General features: G+C 38.5%; 1 protein-coding gene across 13 annotated transcripts in view; it reads left to right on the top strand.

Moving 5' to 3' along the window:
• Positions 1-482: 482 nt before the first annotated feature.
• The window catches only part of MEF2C (myocyte enhancer factor 2C), a 219,266-nt gene continuing 210,444 nt past the window's right edge, over positions 483-9,304 (top strand). For 8 of the 13 annotated variants that reach the window (XM_061622058.1, XM_061622054.1, XM_061622103.1 and 5 more), the window contains exon 1: positions 485-667. The gene's annotated coding sequence lies outside the window, so the exon portion shown is untranslated. Of the gene's footprint in view, positions 668-9,304 lie in introns of all 13 variants that reach the window. The other 5 variants (XM_061622130.1, XM_061622139.1, XM_061622158.1 and 2 more) reach the window with 2 other exon arrangements.

Below are 9,304 nucleotides of genomic sequence, written 5' to 3'. Positions count from 1 at the left end.
TTTCTAACAGTTCTCTGAATAAAAGCAAGAGTGAAAAGGAAAGCAATCCACTTTAATACTTAACATAGTTTAATAACCTAAATTATGTGTGCTCAGTTTCCATTTTGAAAGAAGTTTCCTTCCAGCTGCAATTAAAAAGTACAAAAAGTTGTCTTGTTCTAAAATTATTCTTAACTTCACTGTAAAAGGGGGATATTGCCCTGCTTTTTTTTTTTTGCCATCTGAAAGTCATTTTATTTTGCTTCCTCTATAGAAGTGGTTTTTGGACAAAGCTACTGATTTGATATTTTCCAATTGAACTCACAACATGCTTTGTAGACAGAGTAATTCCATGTTCTTTTGCCAGAGCTGACAAAGGTCTGGTTGTCAGTGATACCTTTTACAGCTAAATTTAGTCTCGAGTGACAGGAACAGGTGGGACCAGGCGTGCCAGACACTTGTGCATGGAAATCACGCATCTTACAGGTCAACAGCAAAGGGGAAAAAGCTTGTGCCTTCATAGCAGAAGGTGAGTGAGGCAAACAGGACCCAAACTGGGGGGTTTCTCTTCAAAGCCAGCTGGTCTGGCTTTATTCTACAGGAATTTTTTACCTGTCAGTTTAATCAACGAAGCCCTCAGCAGGTGCTGACGGTGGTTACATCTTCCTGGAGAAGAAGAAGGGCACTGGTGAGTTTAAATGAATTAAATCTTTTTAAAATATATATATATATATATATATATTATCAAAATAGTTTTGAAGCCAATCTTCTAATTTCACTATAGAGCTCAGTGTTGGATCAGGAACCACAGGTACGTTTTCAAAAAGGTTAAGCTTTTTTAAAAGGATACACATTGGGAGACACACTTCCTTCTGATCATTTCATTGATAAAGGAAACTTTAATGAGCAAGGTCCAATGTTTTATTTTTCTGTTGCTTTTTGGAAAAGGTCCTCTGAAGACTAAATGCTAACAATATATATGTTTAATGTACAGAGGAATTCAGTAGGAAAGCCAGAAAACACACATACACATACACCCCTTCAAAATTTCCTTTTTATTTTGGAGTGGAAAAGATATATTCCATTTTGTTTGCCACATTCTACCTATGTTGTTATTTTTGTTTCTGACCTGAAAATTCTGTAGAATGGCCTTTGGAATACCATATTGGAGTGAGCTTTTCAATTAAAAGGAGAGTGAATGTGGAAGACTTTTTTAATGTTTCTGATCAAAGGGCAGCCATAGGTGATTGTTGCTGATTTCACTGGGGAAAGAAGCTGGACTGTGAAACAAAAACTATGTGGGAATACAATAGTGTTTTGGCGTCATGCTTTTACTTTAAGAGCTATGGGTGTGCAGTTTGCACAATTTTTAGTTTTGTAACACTACCAAGGCTCTGCTGGCAGAGTCTGCAGAGGGGAATATTTTTCAGGACAATCTTATTTTAATTACTGCAAAAACGTGGGGAAAAGGATCAAATGCTTAGGCGTATTTTGGGGAGGAGCAGGATTTTTTTTATGATGAATTTCTATTTTCACAAGCTTGTGATTTTAACTTTGCTTCACAGCAGTTCTTACAAACTGTCAAACAAATGTAAATCATTTCTGTAAACAAGTAATCAAGGCTTTTTAAGAAGGAGAAGGAGAAGAAGAAGAAAGCCCGAGACAAAGTCTATATACAAAGTGAACATATGAATCTGCTTTTAACAACCAGATTCCATACTGACATACTGCCTGGCACGCAAGTTTAAAGAGCACAGAACAACAGATAGAAAATTATGACATTAATTTGGCACTGGAGGTTATTCTGTTTGGAAAATAAGAAATTTTCACACAGCGTAGGAGTTTTAAAGCCTGGTTCAACAACTTTAAAGAGGTATTGTACCTCTTTCCCCTGTATATGGATTATTTCCCTGTATATGGAACATAAAGTCCATGGGTTACTGATCTCAAGAAACAGGCTAGGTTTTAACATTTTAGATCCAACACATTTTCTCAGAAGTAAATCCAATCAATGTCCATGGATCTTATTTTCTGCAAGAATTTGTGTTTACGATCACAGCCTTGGTCTTGGTTTGTCTTTCTGTTATTTTGTTATTCAGAACAGCTGATTTATCTTGATATCTGTCTTAAAACTATGCAGCTGCCTAAGCAGAATGCTTCAGACAGAGACATTTGCAAGAACACTTTTCATCTTGTGAACTGTCAGTGAAGGTCACTAATTTCATGCAATGACAAAAGTTCTGCTCAAAAAAAGGAAAATTATATCATCTGTAACTCAATTGGCTGCTTAAGGAATCAGAACCTCTGTGTTTGGTTTGATATGAATCAAAGGCTGCAATCCAATACACACTTGTCTGAGACTATGCCACATTGAACACAGTGGGACTTACTTCCAAGTAAATACACACAGGATTGCACTGCATGGTTACAGATCTATAACACAAATAAATTGATAAAACTTAAATGTGTAGTATACCACACTGATTGTTATCTAGGCTGTGATCCTAAATATGTTTCCACTGTAGTCCTATGCTCAATTTCTTTGGAATAAGACACATTGAACACAGTGGGACTTACTCTGAGTAAACATGCAAAGAATTGTGCTGTTAGTTTCAGAAATTCTCCACACCCATTATTCCGAAGAATAAATATTTCTAGAAAGTTTTCTTTTTTAAAAAAAGATACCCATGAGACATCATGAAATTGTGCAACTTCAAGGGCAGTGGCAAAAATGTTAGGCTTCAAACTGTTTTTATTTTTGTGGAAGCTAGACACCTAAGCATCTGTTAACATGACTCATTTAATTAAAATCTTTGTGAATCGTTTTTATCTTGAGTTCCTTCTGTTTAAAAATTAGCCTATTTTGTTTCACCTGAAGAAGCAAAGTAGTTTTTTTAAATAATAAACATAAATTTGCCTATCAGCAATCATATTTGCAACAGTTATTTGTCTTTCTGCTGATTAACCCTGATCATCAGCTTTTGACATTGTCACCATATTAAATGAATGCCTAAAAGTGTGGTTGAATAATAAAGGGCTGATATCTTTCTAATAATAGATAATATCTGTCTATTCAAAGGTCCTTTCCTTTCTTCAGTGAAATTAAAAAATAAATAAAAGTTGTATTCCTCCTAATGGAGAGTACTAGGGTATAAATTAATTAATAAATTGGCATACATTGGTCCTTTTCCTAAACACATGGTGAGGAATAAATGAAACAGATTTAAAGTTAATATCCATATATCTATGGAATGGTAGAATCTTAATATTTGGAGATCACCCAAAGGACCAGTCCCATTCTCCTAGGCAGTCAAAACCTGTAGATGCTTTTCTGATAGGCACATGTGCAGTATTTGCATAAAGCCTTGCAACGAAGAACATTCCAGAACCTCCCTTGGTGGTTTATTATTGCAGAATTCCTCCCACTCCTAATCTTAAAACTCTGTTTGTGTAGTGTAAAGCTGGTGCTTTGTATCCTATGCTTGGAAGATATGTAGCATGGTCACTAGGAAGTTCTTAATAGGCAAGCTGATGTGGCTCCTGTTCATCAAAATGGGGTTTCTACCAGGGAACTTCCCCATGGATTATTGTGCCTGACCAATTGCTCCCCCTCTTCTTTAAATACCAAAAAACTATCCATGTGAGCCCCACTCAGTCTTTTTTTCTGGGCTAAATGTACTTCAGACTTTCCAGACTGGACTTGCCTTGGAGACCTTTTGTCACTCATTTCCATGTGTTAAAACAACAACAACACTGGACCAGCAATCTAGTTCAATTTTCTACTAGATGTTTATCTTTACTAATAAATCCTAAGGCTTGACAATGTTGCATGTATGTATCGTCTCTAACCACAACTCTTTGGAAATGCAGTGGATGGATGATTCTTTGTTCCAAACATATAAAGCCAGAAATGCTTCAAAGAATTCTTTCTTTCTTTCTTTCTTTCTTTCTTTCTTTCTTTCTCTTGCACTTCTGCAAAAACAGAATGAATTCTCTTGCTGAATTCAAGAGAATTTACAAAATTGCTGAAATGAAAATTGCACAATTGCCCTCTTTACATAATTCTGTTTGTGTGTGTGTGTATTGGTTAATTATTAATATTGATGGTACATGAGAAAAGCAAACTTGCAAACAGATATTTCTTTTGTGCGTGTATATTTGGGGAATGTGCAGTATATTTGCAACTTAAACCCAGTGTTGCTACCACTACTCATTTAATTTAGAACAGTGTTGATAGCTTAAAAAAAGGCCTAAGAACAACAACAACAAAAATCTACCAGAATTGCTCAGGTATTACAAGACCACTTGAGTGGAGGGTCTAGCAAGCTATTCCCCCTGGAAGGAACTGTTGTTTACCATGGACGAAAATGAAAAGGTTCTTGGAATACATTATAGATCATATGAACCAATACTCTCAAAATCTCAGCCATGCTCTGATTGTGACTCTTCACTATCCCTAATTAAAGAATGTCATATTCAGATCTATTTGACCCCTTTTCTCAGTATATCCTCATTCAATCATCTTGGGTGATAATCTAACACCACATTTTCATTCTATTTCAAGCCTGCAATAGATTGCCTTGTTTATATTACACTCATGGGCATATAGTTCCATAGTACTGACAATTCTGCAGCTCAGGGAACTTGCAAAACAATACCACCTGCAAAATATCCACATAGCTATCTCAAGACATTCAAAAGTTAATACAGGAGTTTCGGCATATAAATGAAAAGAGCCTAATGTAGTATCAAAACAGACCTATGAACTGAAATGTGGTATGGCAAACTGTAGTTAAGATCTGTTTGGTGTTGTCCAATCACTTAAGTATGTTATCTTGACATATGTTCCTCCAGAGCTAACTCCAGCATGACAGCTGTCTTCAAATATCTGATGGGCCGTCAAGCAGAAGATGGAGCAGACTTGTTCTTGCTCCAAAGGGCAGGACTAGACCCAATGGGTGGAAATTGCAAGGAAGCAGATTTGGGCTAAACATTAGGAGTAACCTCCTTAGTAGTAAGAGCTCTGTTTCACAGCAGAACACAATTCCCCTCTGCTACAGATATTTAAGCAGAGGCTGGACAGCCATCTGCCAGAAACACTGTAGTTGCATCCTACACTGTAGACCCTGCATTGAGCAGGGGTTGGACTAGATGACTTTCAACAATCTGTACCAACTCTAAAAGTTTAGGATTCTAACTTCTTCTCTGATCAACACAAGCCAGATCCACATCATACATTTAAAATGCATGTATAGCATTTTAACAGTCATGGCTTTCCCCAAAATCCTGGGAACTGCAGTTTATCCCCTACACTGCAGAGTCACAATTCCAAGCACCTTAACAAACTATAGTTCCCAGGATTCCTTGGGGAAGTCATGTGCTTTAAATGTATGGCATGGATATGACCATAGTCTGTGCAGAAGACACACTGCACTACAACATTATAGGCTCTTACTCTTGCCCACATAACAGAATCAAAGTTAGAATCCCAGACAGTGGGGAATCCTGGAGAGTAAATTAAAGACAGGATCTTAGACAGGGGAAATCCCAGATAATGGGGGGAAACCCACATCTCACTGTAGTCAATGACAAATCTTACTTTTATTTTTGGGACTGTAAATCACATCCACAAGCATTTTCTGACTTTTTTTTATTAAACAAATTATTTGCACAGGGAACCATATATAGGTGGGTTGTGGTTCTTTCTATTTTTAAAAAGTTATATTTATTTGGGAGACTGAAATTGCTAATTTTTACCTACGATACATCTAATAAAACCATTTAGTAACGAATGTACTATATTCCTTGGCTAACTCCTATTTACTAATTTGGCTGGCTTCTAGTACTCCTGAAAAAAGACTGACAGTTTTAAAAAATATAATGGATGCAGTTTCTAAGAAACTTTTTGGGTGCTGAAGTGTTTTAACTGATTTCACTTGTAGCCAGCAGTAATCCAAAAAGAAAAGGCAATGAAGAGATTAGGAAATCCATATGAATAGGCAAAATTTCACATACAAAGAAATAAAACACCATTTTAAACTTTAAAAAAGTATATTTCTTATATGAGGACTTAACAAGTTGTGGAAATTGTGATCCCAACAGCTCTTATCTTTAAAAAAAAAAAACAACCCACAATCTTTAAGGTGATATTTCACACACTTATATTTCTATATTAGGAGACTGATGTAAATTTGAGGTTAAAGAAAGGACTTAAGTCTGGGGTGATTTTCTTTTTAACTACCCTAGCATCTAGATCTGCACTGCAGATGAAGAAGGATCCTGTTTGAACAGACACAGGAACAGAGGCTTGCTTTAGCCTGCTCAACAGAAAAGCCCCTATCTAACACCCTCACTTTTCCATGGGGCTGGCTCTGTCCCCATGTCTCCACAGCTCCTGCAGCAGCCCATAGAATACTACACAATTACTTTTTAATATATAGTTTTAATACATAGCCCTACCATTTTATATTGTGATACATTGAAATCTCTCTCTTCCACATGCAGCTTGACTCCCTTCCTGTTTTTAATGCTCCCTATTCAGTGTTTTCTCTCATTCCCCAGAGCCTGTATTTTGTGTACTGATAGTGAAGATTTCTCTTTAATGTGTTCAGATGGTGACTTGTTTTGTTATTTCAGATTCTTAATGACAACAATATATAGATACTGAAAGTTTTGTGGTTTGTAAAGCAATGGAACATTGTGGTAATGGGCATTTTGCTTTGTAGCTCACACAGCCTTTACTGTCTGGCAGCTGATTTTTAAGCTAGATTAACCATAAAGCTAAATAAGTGATTGAACAGGGCCCGCAGTCTGGTTCTGCTGTAATGCAGTGCTCTAAGAGAATGTAAAGGGTGGGCTGGGCCTATATTATACGCCTTCATTCCATGCCAGGCTCCTTTCAAATTCCACTCTTCTCTGAACATGGCAGCTGTGTACTTAATCACATGACAAGAAAAGAGTGATGTCATGTTCCCTAGTTAAATACTGAAAAGCTGCAAAGCATAAGAAAAAGAAGAATGAGCAACAGCACATTTTACAGTTCAGGACTAACAGGGCCTGTGGAGGATGCTTGCAGGGCTTAATTGTGCCAGTAGCAGGCTCAATATCTGTTTTCAGTGCCAGGGCTTAGCCCTGGAGTCTATGAAGCTCAGATTCCATTCAGGACTCCCACTGTGACCATGGTTGGGAAGAGACTGCCTGGCAATGTCTTACTTCTTAGCTAAAATCACAACACATTGCCTGGGGCTGGGACACGGTTGAGAGGCCGCTCATCTCCACCCTGAGTTGCAAGAAGGGCTAGTCAACTGCATGCCCACTCCTCTGCTCCCTATTATTGATTTATATGCTGCCTAATGTGAAATTAGGCTTCTAAGCAGTTTACAAGTATAAAAACCAATGACTCATCATAAAATTAAGCTGGGGAAGTAATTTTTGCCAGATCATCTGACTGGTTTTAGTGGCTTTTGTTCTTTTTCCTCTTGTTGGTCTTCCTTGTATTGATTTTGGGGGGTCTTATGATCTGTATAAACTGTCACAACTGGTGCGTAAGCATCAGGCGGCGGCTCAGGCTTAGAGGCATTAAGCAGCTGGGGCACACCACAACCCCCTTGAGGGCCACCTTATGGACCTTGTGCTACAAATTGGTCATCTGGTTAGAAAAACTGCACCCCATGGGGCAAAGGTTAGCTAGGCACAGAAGGATTGTCCTACCTCATTTTCTGCCTTGCACCATTTCCCTTCCTATGGTTTTAAGAAGCAGGGAGGCTGGACACCTCGGTAGCCATGTCAGCTGGGGATTGTAGCAATAGAACTCTTGTCCTCTGAATACCAAACTGTTGTGAGTTGGTTTTTCAGGTACAATTGTGGGCTGTTTTCACCCTAGTACAGTGGGGAGGAGAGCCTGGCTACGAGTCCAGAGTCTGTGAGTCCAAATCCCCACTTGTGTCTCCTGGGTGTCAAGGGCCAGCTAAAGATCAACCCACAGTGAGTGGCTCTGGGGTTATGTACCCTGCCACATATGCAGCCGTGGGCAAGCTGCATAGTCCCAAGGAGCCCAGTTGGCCCCCAGCTGGCAGTGTGGACAGGAAGGGGCTGGCTTGTGCAGCTGTGGCAAGTTGAGCAGGCCCTAGCCAGCTGGGGAGGACTAGCCTCAGAGGGAGGCAATGGTAAACCCCCTCCGAATACCGTGTACCATGAACACCCTATTCATAGGGTCGCCGTAAATCGGGATCGACTTGAAGGCAGTCCATTTCAATTTTCATAGTGTGTTTGATTTCTCCTACCTCCCCCTTGCTCTCCACTATGAGGACATGTAAAGAACAGGCAAAAGAGCTCCTGAGCAGGTGCAGAGTTTTATTTTCTCCCCATCAGCGAAGAATTATATTTATTTTTAAAATTTGTATCTTGGTCTTCCCCCCAAAGGAGCCCAGGGCGGCAAACATCAAAGTGTTAAAACAGTACAATTTAAAATAAAATAAAACTTATTCAAAACATTTGAAAACAATTTAAAACCATCTAAAACATTTAAAAACATTTAGAACATCTAAACACATTTAAATGTAATTATATACTCTTGCAGTTAATAATTTCACGATTGCCATGGCCAGTATCTAAGCCATCAAAACCCTGGGTAAAGAAGAATGTTTTTAAATTTCTTCTGACAGTCAATAATGCAGGAGATAGACACACCTAACCAGAGAGGGCATTCCATAAATGGGGAACCACTACTGAGACAGCTCTATAGAGTACCCTACATTCCAGGGATTCGAGGGGAGAGTTTACAGATCAGAGGCTAGTATTTCCACCCAGATTTTATCCTAAGTATGTATACCCCCTTATAAATTAAACAATAGATGCTTGCATGGGTGCTTGCTATGACTATAGCTGTAAACCTGTGAAGCAAAGTACAGTACTGTGATTGGTAAGTACAAGTTTAGGATAAGACCTTCCATTAAAATAATGTGAAATGAATTATCTTCAGTACTATCCACCTTAACATGGGGGGGGGGGAGAAAGTGGGCATTTGCTGCTTCGTCCCAGCCAGCAAAATGTCTTAAGCCAGCCCTGTTGAGAGTGTATTTTCAAAGGGAGAGTGGGGGATGGAGAGCTGGGGGGGGGAGGACCAGCAATCCAAAATCCTACTGTTTTGAGAAGAATTGAGGTATATGTTTGCTCTCTGGAGTTTTATTTATTTTTAAAACTTTGTATGCTGCCTAATTTTCAAAAGAATCTCAAGGCAGCTAACAATACAAAATATCAAGACCACAATAAAAATATGTAAAACAAAATATGGCATGTTCCATTGCCGAAATAAAAACTGAGTGAA

This window comes from Rhineura floridana, chromosome 1 (assembly GCF_030035675.1).
Source record: "Rhineura floridana isolate rRhiFlo1 chromosome 1, rRhiFlo1.hap2, whole genome shotgun sequence".
NCBI lineage: Eukaryota > Metazoa > Chordata > Lepidosauria > Squamata > Rhineuridae > Rhineura > Rhineura floridana.
The sequence above is the reverse complement of the archived record's forward strand: the minus strand, read 5'-3'. Positions and strand labels throughout refer to the sequence as shown.